General features: G+C 46.4%; 1 protein-coding gene across 3 annotated transcripts in view; it reads left to right on the plus strand.

Moving 5' to 3' along the window:
* Positions 1–609: 609 nt before the first annotated feature.
* The window catches only part of PKNOX2 (PBX/knotted 1 homeobox 2), a 96604-nt gene continuing 74824 nt past the window's right edge, over positions 610–22389 (plus strand). For 2 of the 3 annotated variants that reach the window (XM_077787987.1, XM_077787988.1), the window contains exon 1: positions 610–686. The gene's annotated coding sequence lies outside the window, so the exon portion shown is untranslated. The remainder of the gene's footprint in view (positions 687–22389) is intronic. The other variant, XM_077787989.1, reaches the window with a different exon arrangement.

Raw genomic sequence — 22389 nt, forward strand, 5'->3', positions numbered from 1 at the left:
GGGGGACAATACCACAGGAGGAGTTTGGGGTGGGATTTCACTGGGGACCCTAAATGTCGAGGTTGTGCTGGGGCGTGGGCGGGTTTGGTGACCCCCCTGGGGGTTTGATGGAGGGGGGACTCCGAGGGTGGCCGGGGTGGGACCTGGGGTCACCAAGGCCGCTGGGAGGGGGGGGGGGGCTCTGAATCTGTCTAGGGTGGCAAAAGCTTTCAAGGGGGGGAGAGAGGGGCGCGGAAACACGGAGTGGGAGCAGAGGCTGTCGGGGGGCAAGATGGGTTGGGGGGTCGGGGCAGTGCATTTGGGACAAACTGGGGGTAGGATGCTGCTGGGGAGGCAGATGTGGCGCGGGGGGTCTGGCTGAGGGCAGCAGCGGCGGGGGACAGCGGGGCACACCGGGGCACACCGGGGCACACCGGGGGTCCGGGGGTCCGGGGGTCCGGGGGGCGGCTCCGTTCGGGGCGGGGGGCGCAGCGCGGGCAGCGCCGGCCGGCAGGGGGCGCTGCGGGGCGCGGCGAGGGGGCGTGTCGTGGGCGTGGCCCCGCGGCAGGGCGGGCCAATGGGGGCGTGGCGCGGCGTGGGGGGCGTGGCGCGGCGGCGGCGGCGCGGCGGGGCCGGGCGGGCGGGCGGGCGGCGAGCGGCGGCCGCGCTGTCAGGCCGGTGTCGGTGTGATGAAGATTGGCGGGCAGGTAGGGCTGTCACTCACGGCGGGGCCGCCGCGCGGGGGCGGGCGGAGCCGCGGAGCCCGGCGGACAAAGCGGCGCGGGCGGCGGGGCACGTGCGGCGACGGCGGGGACACCCCCCACCCCCCCCCCACCGCCCATCCCCTCCGGTGCGGGAAGTAACTTGCCGTTCCCGCCGCCTCCCCGGCCGTGCGGGGCCGGGGCAGCGCGGCTGCCCGTCGCCGGTGTCCGGTTCCCCCTGCGGGCTGACCTCCGGCCGGCTGTGCCGCTGCGGTTCTCCGCCGTGCCCCCCTCGGCCGGGCGCGGTAATTTTGGGGGGATGCAGCGACGGGGCCGGGGTGCACCCCCTGCTCCCCATCCCGACGGTGGGCTGCGGCCATCGCGGGGGATGTCCGGCGGCGGCGGGTCGCGCCCCCCCAGCCGCTCCCAGACCCCCCAAAGGTTGCGCCCCCCCATGCGAGTTGCAGCCGCCGCTGCCCGCTTGCAGAACCCCGCGAGGGTGGCGGCGCTTTTCGGGGGGCCGTACCCCGCGGCCGGCTGCCGCCTCCTCCCGCCTGCCCTGCTTTTAGAGGGGCTGCGACCCCCGGCCGGGTGCGGAGCCCCCATTCCCCTCCCTTCCCAGTGCCCCCCGGGGGTCGCAGCCCCCCGTGCTCGCCGCCGTGGAGCCGCGGGCGCCGGGAGCGCTCCCGCGGCGGGGCTGCCCCGGCCCCTCGGGGGCTGCAGCCCCCCGAGCGGTTGGGTCCCCCCGGCTGCTCGCAGCCCTCTCCCCGGGATGCCAGCCCCCCTCGGCTGGCCGCGACCCCCGCGGAGGGCCGGTGGCCCCGGGGGCGTTTGCTGCCCAGGGGTCGCCGCCGTGCCGGGTGGGCTCGGGGGGCTGCAGCGGGGCGCTTTATCCGCAGCATCCCCGCCGTGCGGGGCTCGGGGTGCCCCCCCGGTACCCCCGGGACAGCCGCTGGCGGCGGGGGACAGCGGTGCCACCTCGCAGGGCCTCCCGCGGGCTGGCCGCCAGTGCCCCGGCGGTGCCCTGGCAGGAATTGCGCATCCCGCCGCCTCTCCCGGGACAAACCCTCCGTGCACCCCGAGGTTCCCCCCGTGCCGCCTTCTCCTGGCGCGCCCCGTTTCCCCCGGGGCTCCCCCTTTCCCCCCACGGGACCCCTTGGCAGCTCCCCCCATCCCACTGGGATGGATGAACACTCCAGAAATCCCTTTCAGTGCCTCTGCAGCAATGCAGGGAGAGCTTCTTCTTCTTAATAATAATCATAATAATTATCATCATTATTTGAAATTTATCCTGGAATTTTTTGGTTGCATTTCCGTCTGCGGGAGGGTGGCTCTGCCGGTGGCATTGTGCGACTCGGGAAGTTTTGCCGAGGCTTTGAGGTGTCCCTCCACTTCATCCCAGTCCTCGCCAGGTGTCCAAGCTCAACTTGGGCTCCGGCTCTTTGTTTGGGCTCTTCCCGGTTTTTCTCGCTCCCAAGGATCTTTTTTCCCACTATCTCGCCGCCCACCGGGTAACGGGAAACCCTAAACCCGGCAGGATATTTTCAAACTCCCAGCCGGGGAGATTAGATTGAGGAAAGGGGGGGGGATGGATTATTTTTGGCTGGGATGCGGGACAGCTGTCTGCCGGGGAGAAGCAGAAAATAGGAGAGGAAATGGCTTAATTTGCTTTTTTTTTCAACTTATTTTGCCTTTAAATCCTGAAAGGTTCTGGGGTTGGAGTGGGGAAAAGCAGAGTGTGGCTCAGTGGACCTGGCTCTGATGAAACTTTTGGACATCATGCCTCCAAAAGCGCTGACTCGGTGTGGCTGGCATCATCCCCTTGTGGAAAAGTGGGTGCTCCCTGAAAAAAAAGCACCCCAAAAACCTTTGGGGTCTGATGTCTGGGGGGGCTCTTTCCAGCCTCACGTGGATGGAGAGAGGGGTTTGAAAGAATCAATTGTATTTTGGGAGATTTGGGTGAAAAACTAGCGCCTTGTTTTGGGTTTAAGCTATACGCAGCAGGCGGATGATGGGATCAGGATTCCCCCTTATTTTTTTTCCCCTCCTCCCTCCTATTTTATTTAACTCCCTGCGCTGAGATTCCTTCGTTAGGAGCAAAAGTTAATTGCTTGAGGCTAATTACAGGAGAGGTTAATAGGGGAGCTGGCAGTGTCAGGAAGAGAAGGAGATGCCGTGTTCCTTAGCATCCCAAAATTGGGCTTTTTAAGGCACTTTGCAGCCCTTGTTCCTCAAAGCCAGTCCACAAACCCCTTAATTTTAACCTGAGATCTTTATAATATTAGATATTTATTTATAAATAACATTAAACACTCCCTGATATCATGGAGCGAGGGGAAAAAACAGGGAGAAAAGTGATGCTGAGCTTCCCCACTGAGCTTGTAGGAACATATTCCATTTTCCCTCCAACATTTTTGGGAGGGGAAAATAAAGGAAATCTCTTTTTTTTATGGAAATCTCCCATTCTTTAAGGACATTGCCTTTTAAAAATTTATGCCTTTTTTACAGAAAACCTTTTTTTTTAGGGAAAAGTATTTTTTTTTGAAGGAAATCACCTGTTTTTTTAAGAAAACCTCATCTTTTTTCTTAATTTTTTTTTTTTTTTTAAGGAAATCTCTTTTGGATTAAATGCATGAAGTTGTATTGGGAGAAGAATGTTTTACCCTATGGCACATCAGGAATAACTGTTTTTCCAACTCAAGCTAAAAACAAGTCCCTCATGGGGTAGCTTTGGATTTTGGGTGATTTTGGTTTTTCCAGGGAACTTCTAAATTACTTCTTGTCTTCTTTTCAAATTGATGGACAGCATTATAAATCTCTGAGTGATGATAACAGGGTTTTTTTGTCCTCCTACAAAACTTCAAGTATTGGCTTGGTCCCGCTGGGAAGAACATCCTTCAGCCCTCCATCCTCATCCTCAGGGGATGCAGGACTGAGTGCACCTCTGGGTACCATCTGCATCCTGGTTGGGTTTGCGTGATGGATTCTTGAGATGTTTCCCGAAGACGTGGAGAAAATGAACCTGGGGTGCTGGGATGCCCCAGGTGGGCAGAGCTGATTTATTTTCCTGGAGGAAGCAGTGAAATGAGGGAGGGTGATGGGGTGGGGCAGCTGAGAGTGGGTGGGAGGGATGCGAGGAGCAGCAGCCCACGCTTCCTAAAGTCAGGAGGAAACTTTTGCCACGTGTTGGAATCTGAGCTATTGATGATCCCAAGATCGTAGAAAGTCTCTGTCTGTCAGCCCCCTGCCAAAGCAGAAGCCAGAATTGGTCTGTGCTGGTTTCCAGGTTGTTTATTCTGTTTATCTCTCACATGTTCTGCTGCCCTGCCCAGCTCTGTCCTGCAGGGCAGCGTGTGGGGCTCTGCCCTCAGTGGGATGTGACAAACATTAAATACCAGAAACTCCCTGGGCTGGATGTACAATAACGTGCCAATATCTGTCACCTACGTTGGACAGTGTGTCCCCAGCCTGAACCAACAGAAAAATGCCAACACCACAGTGAGACATGGAGGGCATGAAGAAGAAGAAAAAGGACAAGGCACACCCAATTTCCTCCAGCTTGTCCCCTTTGGACCCCTCATCTAGAATCCTAAAATTTTACTTTTGCACACTTAATTATGACTTATATGAAACACTCAGAGCTTGTAATTGATCCTGTAAGATTGAAAACTCTTTTCCATGGCCAGAGATCACAGCCAGTGTCTCTGGGGGCTCTGTCCAGGGGGTTCCTGACCCCTGCCAGGGTCCCAGGGCAGCCAGGGCAGCCAGAGGGAAGCCCTGGATTCCCACAGCCAGATTTAGGGATAAACTAAGGGAGATTTGGCATCTGCAGTCCTGGTGGGAAAGCCAGATCCAGCAGCAGGATCATCTTTGTTTATGCCATGGGTTGTGCTGATGCCTCCCAGCATCCTGTCCCCCGTTATTCCCCATCCTCACTTCACTCCAGCGTGTGGAAAGCTGCTTTTTTGGGGTGTTAGTGGCATAATTTACTGCATCCAGACAATTCCCAGTTGCATTTAATATCCCACGCACTATCAAATAACTAGATTCCCAAATAATTTTTGCCACCACCAAAGGGGGTGTTAACAAATGCCCTCTAATTAGCCCAAAAATAAATTAATTCCCAGCATCATTAGTCAGATCATTAAGATGCCGGCTCCAAATAATAATCCTGAAGGATGGGAATTAATCCTCAATTAAATTTAAACTGGGGTTTATCTCTGCCTCCAGGCCTGGCAGGAGCGAGGGGGTGCTCCAGGTAGTGCCCGTGGGCACACGCAGAGGGGAGGGGGTGGGACCAGGATCCTGGTGGGATGGAGCCTGGTCCCAGTGGGATGAGGTTGCCTTTGCCCAGCTGTGGTTTGCAGCTGTAAAAATAAGAAGGGAATTTGGCCTCAGTGCTTCCCAACTGCTTCAGTGTATCCTATTTTTTTGGCTTTTCCTCTTCCAAGGAGGAGCACAAACCCTGGGTACTTCCAACTCTGGTTAACTGGTGTTTGTTAAATAGTTGAGTTGCAAAAGACCTTCAAGACCATCGGGTCCAGCTCTGAAATCCACCACTAAACCACTTCCCAAAGCACCATGTCTACAATTTTTAAGAATTGGTATTTACTTCTTACTTTATTTTATTTTAATTTAATTTCATGTTATTATTAATTTTTTTGTTTTCTTTTTATTTTAGTTTTGTTTTTATTTTTGTTTTATTTTTTGATCTTTGTTTTATTTTTTATCTTAATTTTTTCAAATGTTTTGATTTCATTTTTTCCTGCTTTATCACTATTTGATTTTTTTTTAATAATGACTTTCATTTTTCAGGCCATGCTTCCCCCACCTTTCAGCATCCTCTGCCACCTGTCCCATCCCTCCCATACAAAGTATAATCCCAAATATCCAAGCAGCCTCACCACAAAGCCATAAACTCTCAGGTTTAGGTATGCAGCACTGCTGAGGCTCCCCAAAAAACAGATTATTTTGGTGCAGGTGGAGGAGAGAGTGAAACCAAACTTGTGTAGAGGGGAAAAAAATTCCCCACGAATGTTCAATCCAGAGCTTTTGGCTTTAACAAGGTGTTACAAAAACTATGAAAAATGTTATTACTGAAGCCACAGTTTCTGGCCAGGTTTTCCCTTCCCTGGCCGTGCCGGCTGCCAGGATCCCTGCCAGAAATCTCAGAAAGCCAATTAAAAATAATCCCAATTTTGGACCAGCCATGGGAAGCTTCTATTTTATGTCTTCCCCCATTTTGTGTTTGTTTGAAGATGTGTTTGGGAGGGGGGTTTTGAGTGGGAAAATCCCGGGGGCAGCAGGAGCAGCCTCAGCCTCCCCAGGACCCAGCAGCTCCTCCAGCCTTGGCTTCAAGCTTCAACCCCTTGGAAATTTTTCCATGTCAGGAAAAGCTGATTTTCTTTTCCTTTTTCCCCTTTTCCCTCCCTTTCCCATAATTTTCCTCCCTTCCTTCCCCTCTTATCTCCTTCCCCCCCCACTTTCTACCTTTTCTCCTTTATTTTTTTTTTGTTTGTCTTCTTTTTCCCATTTTTCCTTTTTCCCACTTCTCCTTTTTTCTGTATCTCCTGTTTCGTTTTCTCCTTTCTTTTTTTCCCCTCCTTTTAAAATATTTTCCTTTTTCCTTTTTCTTTGATTATCCTTATTTTCCTTCTTTACCTCTTTAAAGTCTTTTCCCCTTTTTGCTTTGTTTTCCTTTCTTTTTTATTTCCCCTGAAAAAAAGATGAATGTTTAATGTTTTTTCCCTTTTCCCCCTCTGTCTTTCTCACTCCTATTTTTTCCCTTTTCTGCCGTTTTAAATTTTATTTTTTGGCTTTTCCTCTTTCCTTTTCCCTTCTTACTTTTTTTTAACTTCTCTTTTTTTTTTTCCCCTCTTTTTTTTTTTAATTTATTTTTTTTTCCTTTACTATTTTGCCATTTTTCTCCTCTATGCTCCCCCTTTTTGCCCATCATTTTTGGCAGCCCAACCCTGTCCAAGCAGCAAACCCAACATTTTCCAGCCCAGACTCTCTGATGCCACACGCTCTGCCACCAGCAAGGCAAAACTTGGCCAAAAATGGAAAACAAAAATCCAATATTGAACCGTAGCATCTTCTTTTCCCATTACCACATCAGCAGTGTGTTATTCCCAGGATTTTCTGGTGGAGGCAGGACCAGCCTCTCCCAGCTCCATCACTCCCAGGTACAGCGAGGGCACTTTATGGCTTTTTAAAGCCCTTCAAATGTTTTTTTTAAACACTCCTTGAAGCTTCCAAGGCAAGTTTGAGAATAGCAATTACCAGCTCCCGGCTCCCTGGGCGAATTCCCACGGCGCTGGTGGATGTAAACCACTTTAGACATTTTTAATGCTCCTGAGCAATAAATTTAAAAGGGAATTTATTGTTCCAAGCTGCTAATTTCTCCGTCCCAATGCCGCTGCCTGTTGCTGGTGCTGAGCTGGGAGCCTGGATGGAGATTTTGATGCTATCCCAGAAAAAAAAAAAAAGCTTTTGCCTGCTTGATTTTTCTCCTTTCCCCCCTATTTTCTATTTTTACCCTGTCTCCACTATCTTCCTGCTGCCGCTTTCCTCCTGGTGAGTGAGGCTGATGAACTGAGCCCTCTCCAGGTCTTGTGTTTTATTATCCCCTTCATCAGCTCATAATAAATAATTATAAATAATTGGCTCAGGCGTGGTGGGTGGAGGTCTCCCCTCCAGACCATCCTGCATCCCATTCTCTCCATCCCACCTCTTGCATCCTGCATCCCCTCCCTGACCTTGCTCTGACTTGCCTAATTTAGATAGAATTATTCAAAAACCCCCCCAAAATCTGGATTCTGAGGAGATGAACTTTGCTGGAGGAGTTAAAAAAAAAAAAAAGAAAAGAAATAAATTCTTATTATTTTTTCTATCTCAATCCCAAGAAAATCCCATTTATATAAAATGCCTGCAAAGGTCTTTTAATGCATTTATGTGCAGAAATTGGTTTCTTTATATCTTTCTGCCAGATCCAAGGTCTCGTAACTCCTGCAATTAATTAATTGCTCTAAAACAAAAATAATGAAGTGGGGCCCTTTGTCAGTGGGATGGTAAAGAACAAACTTAGCTATCATAAAAAATGAATGAAAAAAATAGTAATACATACTCAATAACCAATAAAAAGTAAATAGTAAATAATTAAAGATAATAACATGAATTAAATACTAAATTGTTGTTTTCCTATAAAGTGATATTGGTGTGATTTTTAGATTTAGAGTTTTTTAGATCCTTTTCCAACTTCAGGGATGCTGGTGCCAGTTCTTGGAATTCCAGGGCAATTTTCATAGATGCAGTTTCAGGGATGCTCCTTCAGTTCTAGGAATGCTGGTGCAACTTCAGGGATGCTCATCTACCTTTTGTGATGCTGGGCTCGTTTTAGGGATGCTGCTGCAGTTTTAGGGATGCTGGTGCAATTTTAGAGATGCTGGTGCGATTTTAGGGGCGCAGGTGTAATTTTAGGGATTCCAGTTTTAGGGATGCAGGTGCACTTTCAAGGATGTTGGTGTGGGTTCAGTGATGCTGGTCCAACTTTAGGGATGCTGGTGTAGTTTTAGGGCTGCTAATGCAATTTTAGGGATGCTGGTGCAGTTTTAGGGATGCTGGTGCAATTTTAGGGATGCTGGTGCAATTTTAGGGGCGCAGGTGTAATTTTAGGGATTCCAGTTTTAGGGATGCTGGTGCAGTTTTAGGGATGCTGGTGCAATTTTAGGGATGCTAGTGCAATTTTAGGGCTGCTGGTGCAGTTTTAGGGATGCTGGTGCAATTTTAGGGCTGCTGGTGCAATTTTAGGGCTGCTGGTGCAATTTTAGGGCTGCTGGTGCAGTTTTAGGGATGCTGGTGCAATTTTAGGGCTGCTGGTGCAATTTTAGGGCTGCTGGTGCAGTTTCAGGGCTGCTGGTGCAATTTTAGGGATGCTGGTGCAGTTTTAGGGCTGCTGGTGCAATTTTAGGGCTGCTGGTGCAGTTTTAGGGCTGCTGGTGCAATTTTAGGGATGCAGGTGTAATTTTAGGGATGCAGGTGCAGTTTTTGGGATGCTGGTGCAGTTTTAGGGCTGCTGGTGCAATTTTAGGGCTGCTGGTGCAATTTTAGGGCTGCTGGTGCAGTTTTAGGATGCTGGTGTGGGTTCAGTGATGCTGATTCCGTTTTAGGGATGCTGGTGGGGTTTCAGTGGTGTTGGTCCAACTTTAGGGGTGCTGATGCAGTTTTAGGGATTCCTATCCATTTTTAAATGTTGCTCCTCCAATTTTAGCAATACTGCTACAATTTTGTGGGTGCTTATCCAAATTTGAGGCCGCTTGTGCAATTCTGATGCATTTTTGCCAACACTTCTCCAGCTCTTGGCTGCGACTCCCCCAGACCAGGAACCCTCAGGGGCAGATTCCCCATTCCCACTATTTCCCCCCGTACAAATCTGACCCCCCCAATCCCACTGTCTCAACCATCACTTTTTATCAAGCTTTTTTTTCCACTTTTTTTGAGCATTTCAGTGTTTTCTCCTCATACCAGGAGCCACCTCTTGCTGTTGGGGAGCTTTTCCTTCTTTTTAACATGACCTTTGCCACCTTAATCCCACCCTGTACCATGCTAAATCATTCCTCCTTGCCTAAACAACCTCAAAATGGGTTTTGTTTTTTTTTTTTCCCTCTTCTTTCCCTTTTAAATTTAACACCCCAAACAGTGGAGCTGAAGGTCCTGGTGAGAATATTTATGCTAAAACCACTAAATAAAGCGATTTAGTAGCATCTTTAATAGCTGAGTACCTGGCAAGTGGCCAAGGTTATCTCAAGGTAGAGACATCAGGGGGGTTATTTTCCCTGCAACCACTTATGCAGGGATTTGGCTCAACAGGGGAAAAGCCAGAGAAAAATTCCCAGTGCTGTTATCCCTGCAGGAATTACTGGGAGCGTTTTCACCCTGAGTTAATTGTTCTTGGAGAGGGGCTCGGTGCAGCAGGACTGGGATAACTTGGGAAGGGCTCAAGGATTGGGAAGCGGCTGAATTGGAGTTCCAGCCTCTGGTTTGGTTAAATTTGGTGTAAATCTGGTGAAAATCTGGGCAGTGATGGGGTGAGACCCCGCTGCAAGGGGGGGTTTAATTCCCTTGGCAAGGCTGCCATCACCCAGCTGCTCCAGCCACGCATCCACGCCCCAGTGCTGCCCTGGGGGCTGCTCCCCCATGCCATGGCATGGCTGCTGTGGGGTGGGGGCACCCCCTGCCCCCTGCAGCACCCCTGAGCCCAGCAGACAGAATCCCACCCTTTGTTTCCTGCTGGCCGGCTCCACTCCGGGAGGCTGGAGCGCTCAACAAGCCCCTCTTTGTGCTAATTTAATTAATTTAATTAATGGCCGGGGCTGAGGGCAGTGGGGATGAGACATGGTGGCTATAAATACCTGCTGGGGGCTTAGGGGGGGCTGCCAGCCCAGTGGCAACTCAACCAGGATCTAATTAATTTCAATTAATTGACTCGGGATCAAACCCGATTGATGGATTGATTGATCTATACTCAAAAGCCAAAGGTTGATTGGGTTCTAATAGGGAGTTATCGATGGATCAATTTGTAATGGAAAGTCAAGAGTTGGTTTGCTCATCATAAAAATTTATTGGCTGATTCGGGGTAGAAAATTGTGGGTTGATTGATTTATAATGGGAAATGTGTTGATTGATTCATAATAGAAAATAGCGGGTTGATTAATAGTTAAAAAGTATGGATTGATTTATACTAGGAAATTATTGATGGATTTATAATAGAAATTAACGGATTGATCGGGTTGTAACAGAAAATTATTGATTTAGAATAAAAATAGTGGTTGATTTATAACAGAAAATTATCAATCAATTGATTGCTAAGAGGGGATTATTAAGCAGGAGAGCAGTGTGAGTGCTGGGCAGTTTTGGGGGAGGGAAATCTTGTCCCCCATAGCAAAGTGCAGCTGGTGATCAACCTGTTCATGCGTTCCTAAAGGAAAATAACTTTTCTGCTGCAAACTAAGCATCCCAGTGATGATTTCCAGGGAAAAAATCCCCTTGGATACACGTGCACACACTCCTGGTGTGCCTGAGTGCATGAGCTTGCTGCATTTTCAGTTTCCTGGAAAATTCCTTGTCCCTGTGCTGGGTTTTTTTTTTTGGTTACAACCTGAATTTCAAACTTTACATCCCATTTGCAAGGGAGGAAGGGGAATAACACAGAGATGAGTTCTCTAAAGCTGCAGCAATGGAGTCAAAAAGAAATTTGAAACTTGCTGCTGAGTGAGTTTTAGCTGCCAAAAGTGATGTTGATCTTCCACAGGAGATGGAGATGATTTTTCTATAAATGAAAAAAAAAAAAACCTATAAATGATAGTTTACAATGAAGAGATTGGGATATGTTAGCAAACTTTTATTATGTAATAGAGTATAATATATACAATACATTTAATATATATAAAATATATATAACAGGTATAATAATAATAAGTACAATAAATACAATTAATATAAATATGTCTAATATAAAGTTATTTTAGTGTACAATAAAATTAAGCCGTGGCATGGCTGCAAGAATGGGGATAACCCTAAATCTGAGATGTTTGGCTCCAAACAGCAAAAATCCCCATTCAGCTCATTGCACAGTAGGAGAAGAAATCAGTGAATAACAATTTTCTTCCAAATTATTTTGCTATTTTGGCACATGGAGCATCACATCTTTCTGCTGCTCTGGGTAAGGAGCCCTGAGCATGTCACTGGCAGGGACCAAGTGCAAAGTTCTTATTTATTTATTTGCAATGTCCACGGGAAAACTCCCCAAATGCAATATAAACATCCACCAAATCCCTCTGTGATCCCAAGCTCTGGATCTCAGCTGCATCTTTGTGTCCACTGCACCATTAATTAACACGATTTCCAAATATTTGCCGAATTCCAAAATGCTTTTTGCCCCTGGTGTGCATTTATTCTCTTTCCGAGAAATAAAATGAGGCAAATCATTAACACCAACGACTTGGGTGCCTGTTATTCCATTTAACATTTCTATTCCCATTCCCTTTAAGACGGGGTGTAGTCCCCGTTTATTTTAGGGATGCTGGGTGCGTGTCACATGAAACGGAGGGGAATTGCTGGTGAAATGATATCCCCAAGCCTGAAATAGCCGCGTTCCGGCACGGCCCCGCAATCCCCCGCTGGATCCTGCAACCTGAGCCCCGGCAGGCTGGGCACGGCCGGGCCAGCGCCTCCCTCGGTGACATCCCGGCTCCAAATGCACGAGCTCGCTCCTCCTTTTGCTGGCAGCCCATCCCAGCAGCCTGTGCCTGCAGCCCTGGCTTAGTCTGAATCCTTGTGGGAAAAATCTGGGAATTGAGGGTATCCCTACTGGGTGCCTGATTTGCTCCCTGTGCGTAGGGAGCTGGAGCATCCTTGGTCCAGCCTGGGATGATCCTGTATCCCTGCTCACAGGGAGCTGGAGCATCCCTGAGCATCCCTGCTCCAGCCTGGGATGATTCTGTATCCCTCCTCACAGGGAGCTGGAGCATCCCTGCTCCAGCCTGGGATGATCCTGTATCCCTGCTCACAGGGAGCTGGAGCATCCCTGCTCCAGCCTGGGATGATCCTGTATCCCTCCTCACAGGGAGCTGGAGCATCCCTGAGCATTCCTGCTCCAGCCTGTCATGATCCCTGTATCCTTCCTCACAGGGAGCTGGAGCATCCCTGCTCCAGCCTGGGGTGATCCTGTATCCCTGCTCACAGGGAGCTGGAGCATCCTGCTCCATCCTGGGATGATCCTGTATCCTTTCTCACAGGGAGCTGGAGCATCCTGCTCCAGCCTGGGGTGATCCTGTATCCTTTCTCACAGGGATCTGGAGCATCCCTGAGCATCCCTGCTCCAGCCTGTCATGATCCCTGTATCCTTTCTCACAGTGAGCTGGAGCATCCCTGCTCCAGCCTGGGATAATCCTGTATCCTTGCTCACAGGGAATTGGAGCATCCCTGAGCATCCCTGCTCCATCCTGGGATGATTCTGTATCCCTCCTCACAGTGAGCTGGAGCATCCCTGCTCCAGCCTGGGATAATCCTGTATCCTTTCTCACAGGGAGCTGGAGCATCCTGCTCCAGCCTGGGATAATCCTGTATCCTTCCTCACAGGGAATTGGAGCATCCCTGAGCATCCCTGCTCCAGCCTAGGATGATCCTGTATCCTTGCTTGCTGCCCCAAGCACAAGGAACTGAAGTATCCTTGAGCATCCCTGGTCCAGCCTGGGATAATCCTGTATCCTTGCTCGGTGCTTCAAGCATAGGGGGCTGGAATATCCCTGAGCATCCCTGGTTTGGCCTGGGATTATCCTATATCCTTTTTCACAGGGAGCTGGAGCATCCCTTGTCCGGCCCAGGATGATCCTGTATCTTTTCTCCCTGTGTGCACAAGGAGCTGGAGCATCCCTGAGCATCCCTGCTCCAGTCTGGGATAATCCTGTATCCTTGCTCACAGGGAGCTGGAGCATCCCTGCTCCAGTCTGGGATAATCCTGTATCTCTGCTCACAGGGAGCTGGAGCATCCCTGAGCATCCCTGCTCCAGGCTGGGATAATCCATCATTCCCATCTTCCCCAGCTCCTCAACAACATGAGTATTTTTAAAAAAAATATTCCCCCTGGGCATTTTCAGGAAAAAAAAATTGGGATTTTTCCTATGGGAAGAAGCTCCCCAGCCTGCAGTGGGCTTTGGGGTGGTTGGAGGGAGCCATCCCAAACAGGAGCTGGGAGCGGGGCCTGGCTGTGGGTGCTGGCAGGGCAGCTGGCCTCTCACTCCCAGGATGATTTAATACAAACCACTGGCTTTCTCTGGGCTGTTAACTGGATTTTTTTTTGGCTCCTGGGCAGGGCCATTTGATTGGAAAATGCAGATAATTTGAATTTTTCCAAGTGTTGATGATGTCCACTCATATCTATATTTGCACAACTTCACAGAAATACTCCACATCCACTTCTAATCCCAGTTTTCCTAGAATGGAGATGAAGACCTTTACTCCTACCCAAATTTATGGGCAAAAGTTTTTTGTGGTGTTTTTTTTTTTTTTTTTTTTTAATTATTTTGTTTTGGTCCAAAGGGATGAGTCTTATCGCCATCTCTTTAGGAGCAGGGATATTTGTACACTGGATTTTTGTCCCAGGGCAAGCAAAAATAATGAAGTAATTAAATTTCTACTGGGATGAAGTAGGGCTGGGGAAAAAATCGTATGGGAGAGGGTGAAAATAGGGATTGGGAATCCCTGGGTGGTGTCCTACACCAGCATCCCTGTCTTGCTGGGTTAGAGGTTTGGGTGGGTTTTTTCCTGCTTTGTGGTGGGGAAATTGTTTTCCTTTCTCAAAGGGAAAATAAAAAGAAAAAAGAAAATTGATTAAAAAAAAAGGAAGCAAAGAAGGAATAATGGTAGTAAAAAGATGGGGGAAAAAAGAAAATTGAAGTAAAAAGGAAAAAGAAACTTGGTAAAAAAATTTAAAAAGTGAGAAAAAAGGGAAAAATAAAAAGAAAAGGGAAAATGAGAAAAAAGCCAGTTAAAAGAAACCATAAAGCATGATTAGAAAAAAGTAAAAACTGATTAAAACCAAAAGGGAAAATGTGGGAAAAGAATAGAAAAAGAAAAGAAAAAGAAACGGGAAAATTGGTAAAATAAAATCAAATTGGAAAAAACAAAAAAAATAGTAGAGAAAATTGGAAAAATGAAAAATAAAGGAAAGAAAATTGGAAAAAAAAAAAGGAAAAGGAGATAAGAAGCAGCTATCCCCGAGCTGAAGGTGGAGTCCCCGTGTTTTTCAGCCTGCTCCCAGGGGAGCTCTCCCCTCTCCTCGGGAGTTATCTCCGATTTTCCAAAGTTTTGGCTTTTTTCCCCCATTTTTTAAGCGTTTGGGGCTGGGAGGTGCTGCAGCTCCTCCCTCTCAGGGTGTCCCGGGAGGGACCTCGGGCACAGCACCCCCCTGGCACTGCAGGATTCTGCCCGACTTCCAAAGCTGGATTAAGTGGACATGATTTCTTCCCACAGCCCATTAATTTTGGTTTATTGCTGGCCTGATGGCCATTACCCTTTTTTTTCCCCCGCCAGCTCCTTCCCCCATTAGGTTTGTACAATTAGCAAAGTACGAGCCATTAATGCGGCGTGGGGGGTGCAGATGGGATTTGGGGATGCTCTGATGCCAGGGAGGCACCCCAGGAGCTGCCCCATAGCCCACAGGGATGTGCAGCACCTGCTCCTGGCAGGATTTTGGGATGCACAGCCATTCCTGCAGGTGAGGAAGGGATGCAGCCACATCCTGAACCTGCTCCTGGCAGGATTTTGGGATGCACAGCCATTCCTGCAGGTGAGGAAGGGATGCAGCCACATCCTGAACCTGCTCCTGGCAGGATTTTGGGATGTAAAGCCATTCCTGTGGCTGAGGGATGGATGCAGGCATGTTGTAAAACCCCTCCTGCAGGATTTTGGGATGTAGCTGAGGGATGATGGATGCAGCCACATCCTGAACCTGCTCCTGGCAGGATTTTGGGATGTAAAGCCATTCCTGTGGCTGAGTGGTGGATGCAGCCATGTCCTGAATCTGCTCCTGGCAAGATTTTGGGATGTAGCTGAGGGATGGATGCAACCACATCCTGAACCTGCTCCTGGCAGGATTTTGGGATGTAGCTGAGGGATGATGGATGCAGCCATGTCTTGAACCTGCTTCTGGCAGGATTTTGGGATGTAAAGCCATTCCTGTAGCTGATGCAGCTATGTCCTGAACCTGCTTCTGTCAGGATTTTGGGATGCACAGCCATTCCTGTGGCTGAGGGATGGATGCAGCCATATCCTGAACCTGCTCCTGGCAGGATTTTGGGATGTAAAGCCATTCCTGTGGCTGAGGGATGGATGCAGCCACATCCTGAACCTGCTGCTGGCAGGATTTTGGGATGCACAGCCATTCCTGTGGCTGAGGGATGGATGCAGCCATGTGCTGCCCGGGCGAGGCAGGAGCGGTGTCACCTCTGTCCTGTCCCTTTGTGTCACCTGCTGCTTCTGACCTGGAGAGCCAAGTGTGGAAATAGCCACAGCTTTAGGGTAAAAAAGCCTCCTGTAAGAGCTGGAAATAATGACAAAATCTCTTAAAATAACTTAAAAAATGGCATTTGCAGCACTCAGTGCTCAGTGCCCGAGGCACCTGAGACCCTTTCAGGGCACCTGTGGGAAGGGCTTTGGCAGGGCACCCAAGGTGGCAGAGGCCATGGGATGGCAGCTGCTTGGCACAGACCCTTACAGGGCACCCTAATTAGCAAAGATGCTTTGCTGGAATCCAGCACATCCCTCTGGCTGCTCTGGATGTCTTGAGACCCTGGCAGGGGGCTCGGAGACCCTGGCAAGAAGTCAAAAACAGCTGTGGCTTCAATTTTAGCCTGTGGGAGAGGCTGCCAGCTCTGTATGAGGAATTACAAGCCAAAAGGGTTTGAATAGTGTAACAGGTGAATTGACAAAGGGTGGAAAAGTAGAATTTTGGGGTTTTTTAGAATGTAATTCTGGGGTACAAGATGGTGGCATTTGGGCGTGCCCTAGCCTTCTTTCCTTTCTTCTTGTCCTCCATGTCTTGGTGTGATGGTGACACTTTTCTGTTGGTTTGGGATGGAGACACTGTCCAACATAAATGTTAGATATTGGTGCATTGTTATAAACAGACTGCATGTAACTTTTGATATAAAAGATAAATAAACACCTCCCAGGGCTCGAGGCCAGACTGCCAGGGCTTCTGTAGTAGGTAGACCTTGGCAGGTCAGAGAGAAAATATTATTGATAAGGAGAAATAAACAACTTTGCTGGGCTGGTGTTGAAGCCCACCCTAGGTCAGGGGTGGCTCCATGTGGTGGAAAAGTCTCTCCTCCAACCCGAGCTTCCAAAGAAAGGCTCAGCAGTCTCTGTTGTTGGGTCTCGAGGCAGTTTATTGCAAGTTGTCTAAAAGATTTTCTTCTGGGGCTGCTGTGGTTTGCTCACAGCTCAGGCAGAGGCACACACACACCCTGACATCCTCTCTGACCCCGACTGCTTCTTCTCTCCCACCCAGGGCTGCTGCTGTCTTTTATATGGTACATTACGTGTTACATGGGTACAGTTTTCCCCAATGCCTATTACCTATATTAAATGGTGATTTTCTATCTTTTATATGGTACATTACGTGTTACATGGGTACAGTTTTCCCCAATGCCTATTACCTATATTAAATGGTGATTTTCTATATTTTATATGGTACATTACGTGTTACATGGTTACAGTTTTTCCCAATGCCTATTACCTATATTAAATGGTGCTTTTCTATCTTTTATATGTACATTACGTGTTACATGGTTACAGTTTTTCCCCAATGCCTATTACCTATATTAAATGGTGCCTTTCTATCTTTTATATGGTACATTACGTGTTACATGTTTGCAGTTTTTCCCCAATGCCTATTACCTATATTAAATGGTGCTTTTCTACTCTAAACCAATCTGTGAGTGCCAACATCACCAAGAACATGGAGGTGAGGAAGAAGAAAGAGGGAGAACAGGGCAGGCCCAAATCCCAAATCCATCTTAAACCCTCTGACGCCCATGTACAAAACCAAAACCCCCCTGTACAGCACTCAAAAATTCTTCCCTCTACTTTGTGACTACTTCTACTCTAATATCTAAACTTTTGTGACTTCTCAATCTTCCTGCAAGGTTGGTAAATCATTCCATGGCTCAAACCCAAAATCACAGCTGTTTCCAGCTGCCTGCCAGGGTCTCAAATGCTTCTGACCGGGGCCTGGAACCTCCAAAAATGTCTGAGGGACATTCTGAGTTCCCCCAGGCTGGTTGCTGGGCTAGGGGAACCAGGACTTTCACACTGTTGGCGTCTCACCAGCTGACCCTGACAATGCTTTTGTGGGGTACAAAAAATAAAGATGCCAACCAGGCACCCAAATCAGGAAAGGTCGTTGCAGGGCCTTCTAATTAGCAGAGAGCCTGGTGTGGCACCTGCACGGGCACAGATGGTGGCAAGGGACCTGAATTAGCCAAGGCACTCTCAGGGTGTGGGGGTGAGCTGAGGTCCTTGCAGGGCTCCCAAATTAATGACCTCATCAGAGTGCCCAGATCAGCAAAGCTCCTTGCAGAGCACCCTAATTAGCAAAGACCATGACGTGGCACCCTATTTAACAAAGTTGGTACCCCAGTCATCAGGGATGCTTGCAGGGCACCCAAATTAAAGACTCCAGTCAGCCCCCTAATTAGCAAAGGGGCTTGTGGGGTACCCAAATCAGCCAAGGTCCCCATGGAGGCCCCAATTAGCAGAGGTGCTCACAGGGCACCTCAATTAAAGCTTCCCACACACCAAAGGTCCCTGCAGAGCACCCAAATTCCAGACTCATTCTCCCTTTTAGCATGGAAATCCCCCAAAACTCACCCGGAAGGAAATTCCCCAAAACCCCACAAGTGTCAAACATCCTTCGCCTCTGGGCTGGTCACTCCCATCTCATCCCAAAATGGATTTTAGCACATCTGATGGCCAAAATCTGTAATTCCCACCCAAACCTGGTGCCCATCAATAGTTTTCCTTAAAAACAGCTTTTCAGTAAAATCTGACTTTCGGATGAAATTAGATTTTAAATAAAACCACATTTTCAGGGTTTTTTTTTGTGTCCCGAGAGTGGGATCTGGTAAGGATCTTTAAAGGATAAACTCCTTTTGCCTGACAAAAATTAAGTGGGTTTTACTCAAAACTCAGAAAATTCATGGCAGAAGTTGGACAACAGTAAATTGAGCCCAAGATGTAGAAAAAAATTGATGGATATTGCAAAAAAACCACAAATAATTGTGTTAATTGCGGCCTCTGAATCAATTTTAAGTTAAGAGCAGTGCAAATAGTATATTATCTATGTATGTATCTATCTATTTATATATATGTTACATTTATATATTATATATAGCATATATTTGTTTATTTATTTATTTATTTATAGGGGAATATAAAATACATAATGTTGGGGAATACATTTAGGAATAGAAAATATTGGGAAATATTGTATGCATTGAAGAAAATTAGATAATATTCCCTGTATATATATTGGGAAATACAATGTTTTATACATCTATATGTATGTAAATATGGTGTATTGGAGAATATGGTGGAAGAACATATTTGGGAATATAATATATGTGGAATGCATATACTGGGCTTTGCCAGCTGGGATTTAATTGGTATTTCTCAATTACCTGCTACTCTCTGTGACATCAGGTGTGTCATTCCTTCAGCATCCATTGTCTCCCTGCTCCATCATCTCCCTCCACCTGGAATCTGGTGCATCCCTGGGTGGTTTTCAGTGAGCTCATCTTCACTCTGCGCCTTAAAATCTCCCAAATTTCCCAACTTTTTAGGTGGTGATGGCAATATTGTGTCCTTCTTCCAGACTTGGGAGCTGGTGGGGGTGGGAGTCCTCATTTTAGAGATGCTCAGACTTGGAGCTGGAGGCTGCTCCTGAGGTGAGGTCCCTAGGGATTCCTCTTGAACAAGAGCTATATAAATGTAATTACAGATATAAAACTCATCAGTGTTTGCTGGGCACCGATTTTACGAAGTTTTGGCTTTTCCCCCCCATTTTTTAAGGCACCCTGGCAAAGGGAAGGTTTTTCTTGCCCCGAAGTGATGATTTTCACAGGTGGCTCTGTGGCATCCTGCTGGAGTGGGAGGTTAAAGGACAGGGGTCCTTTCCCACTCCTCTCTGGCCGTGCCATCACCTCCGAGGGTCAGTGCTGGTGAGCTCTGGGGCAGCCCAGCTTGTGCTCTCAGCTCTTCCAGCTTTCCCTGCACTTGCTGTTCCCAGGCCACGGTGCTCCCAGGCCTCATTAGGGACCTGTGTGAAAACACCACAGCTTTAGGGTAAAAGAGCCTCCTGTAAGAGCTGGGAATAATAACAAAATCTCTTAAAATAACCTAAAAAACGACATTTGCATCACTCAGTGCTCAGTGGCGGGATGCAGGCACATCATCCCGTGGGTACCACTCACAAATTTTGGGGGCTGCTGAGCCCGCATCTCCAAAATACCTTTTTTGTTTTTTTTTTTGTTCTGTTTTCTGGGGTGATGAAACTAAAAGCTAATTGCAATTTGCATGATGCAATCAAGGTGAGCTGATGAGATGCTCAAGGGCTTTTCGGGAAGCACGGAGGGGGTGGGGGCTCCCCATCCCGGAGCAGAGCTGCCTGTTGGAGCACCGTGCTCGATTAATGGCTCTGGTTAATCACCCCCCTGTCCAGAGCAGGATTGTCTTACGGATAATTTCGTTTGCCTAACGAGATTTTCACTAATTAAATCTCCTTTCGGTTGGTGAGGTTCTCCCTGCTGGATAAGGGGAAATGTTTGTGAAGCCAGCGCCGCTCCCGGCTAAATAAACCTTTCCACTTGGCTACTGAAAAATTCCCGCTGGGAATGCGGGATGCAAACACTGCTTTGGCAAATTAATTAATTCTTGCAACCCTTAAAATGATTTTACACCTCCCCCCCCAAAAAAAAAAAATTTAGAGGAGTTGCTCCCTGCAATCCCTTTGTGGTCACACACTGGGATACTCGTGCATCAAAAAACAGATGGATTTCTGGTGCAAAGTACCAAATTCCTGAGGGTTTTGGCTTACCTGGGATGGTTGGTCAGGAAAATGCAGAGTGGGGTTTGAGGCTCTGAAGTGGCCCCCAAATCATCATTGGTGTCTTGTGGTATCGCAGCAAAAGTGGATTTGCTGAAGAATAAATTGGATTTTCTCCAAAGAGCCGCAATGCCAGGAGAGCAGCATCCTGCAGAATCAGGAAAATCAGGAAAATGAATTCAGGGAATTCAGGAAGGAGATTCTTGCCAGTTCTGGCAAGTCCCATTCACTCCCAAGCTGTGCATCTCTGTGTCAGGGTGGTGCTTTTTCTCCTGAAGGTTCCTGTTTCTGCCAGCCTCCTTGGGACCCTCCGAGCAAATTCACTTTGGATTAAGTAGAATAGGATGGACTAGACTAGATCCTTGTAAATGAGATATTCCCAGATACCTCACACCCTGTTAGTTCCCAGTGGATCTCACCTGAGATCCAGAAGGGAGATGTATTCCATCCCAGGTGTTGTGGTCCACGGTTCTCTCCAACGGGAAGTGATCCTTCAGGTTTGGGATTTGTTTTCCCTGGGTGTCTTTGGGGGCTGAACTGTGGGTTGGGACTTCAAATGCATATATTTTATATAAAATAGGGGCTGAACCATGGGTTTTCCATAAATTACATGTTGTGCTTGTATTTATATAATTATATGATACGATATACAATGTCCTATATCATATCTGTGAAATATGATATAATGAAAATACTGGATATTGTAGATTAAAATAGATATAAAATATCTAATATAGCTTTAGAATATAATTCATATGTATGAGAATGATGGTAATAGACAATATAGACTATAAGATAAAATAGAAAATAGGATATAGATGATATAGAATATAGAATACCACTATTGTATGTATGCAGTATTATTAGATATAGGGTTATGCAGTATTATTAGATATAGGGTAAGTGATGTTATCTCTGTATTTGTTTTATATAATAAATAATATAGATAACAATTATATAGTGTGTGTATATATATGATATATGATATATGATATATGATATATGATATATGATATATGATATATGATATATGATATATGATATATTATATATTATATATTATATATTATATAGTGTGTGTATATATATGATATATGATATATGATATATATGATATATGATATATGATATATGATATATCGTATATAGTATATCGTATATCGTATATCGTATATTGTATATCATATATATTGATTATACAGTATATAGTATATTATATACAGTATATATATAATATAATATAATATATTATATATTATAAATTATGTTATATATTATGTATTATGTGTTATTTATTATGTATTCTATATTATATTATTATATATTATATGATATATGATATATATTATATATGATATATTATACATTATATATTATATATTGTATATTATATATTATACATTATATATTATATATTATACATTATACATTATATATTATATAGTCTGTACTATAAAATAAATATATAAAATTAAAACAATATAATATACAATAACATAAAATTATTTAATATATAATAGAATAATATGAAATCTATAATGTATAGTATAAAAATATTAGTAATATATAAAATAAATTCAATCTATTATTTAATATATATCATTGATTAAAATAAACATATAGGTAATATATAATATATATCAATATAATATAAATACATAGTCATATAAATGTAATATTTATGACTGCAAATTTAAATATAAGATATTATTAATTTTTTTTCTTTTATTACTGAGAGAAAAAAAGGAATTTCAGGAAATCGAATGGGATTTTAGGGAGTAGGAAAGTGGGGCAGCCATGCACGCTTCCGTACGCGCTCCCAGCTCCTCCACACTCCTTACTCCATCCCTGCTCACTCCTTGCTCACTCTGGTGATGCTGCCTAGAATAGAGGCTAAGAGAATGAAGTGGGAATTTCTGAAGGCCTTTAACAGACACACCTTGGGCACTCAGAGCCTCCCAGAGGCTGCACCCAGCATGGACAGTGCTCACGAGTTTTTCACACGGATTTCAGCTTGCTCCATTTCCATATCAGGGGTTAATTCCC

This window comes from Lonchura striata, chromosome 23 (genome assembly GCF_046129695.1).
Source record: "Lonchura striata isolate bLonStr1 chromosome 23, bLonStr1.mat, whole genome shotgun sequence".
Classification (NCBI taxonomy): Eukaryota; Metazoa; Chordata; class Aves; order Passeriformes; family Estrildidae; genus Lonchura; species Lonchura striata.